Consider the following 331-nt stretch of genomic DNA (forward strand, 5'->3'; position numbering starts at 1 on the left):
AAAAGTTTCTGACTGTCTATTCTATCTATTCCTCTGATCATCTTATAAACCTCTATCAAGCCACCCCTCATCCTTCGCCTTTCCAATGAGAAAAGGCCTAGCACACTCAACCTATCCTCGTACGACCTATTCTCCATTCCAGGCAACATCTCTGTACCCTCTCCAAAGCTTCCACATTTTTCCTAAAATGAGGCGACCAGAACTACACACAGTACTCCAAATGTGGCCTTACCAAGGTCCTATACAGCTGCAACATCACCTCACGACTCTTGAATTCAATCCCTCTGCTAATGAACACCAATATACCATAGGCCTTCTTACAAGCTCTATC

At 43.8% G+C, this 331-nt stretch overlaps 1 protein-coding gene across 5 annotated transcripts in view; it reads left to right on the forward strand.

Moving 5' to 3' along the window:
* tjp1a (tight junction protein 1a) overlaps nucleotides 1-331 on the forward strand; it is a 277,102-nt gene that overhangs the window by 125,159 nt on the left and 151,612 nt on the right. The window lies entirely within an intron of this gene.

The sequence above is a fragment of the Chiloscyllium plagiosum genome, chromosome 40 (assembly GCF_004010195.1).
Source record: "Chiloscyllium plagiosum isolate BGI_BamShark_2017 chromosome 40, ASM401019v2, whole genome shotgun sequence".
Classification (NCBI taxonomy): domain Eukaryota; kingdom Metazoa; phylum Chordata; class Chondrichthyes; order Orectolobiformes; family Hemiscylliidae; genus Chiloscyllium; species Chiloscyllium plagiosum.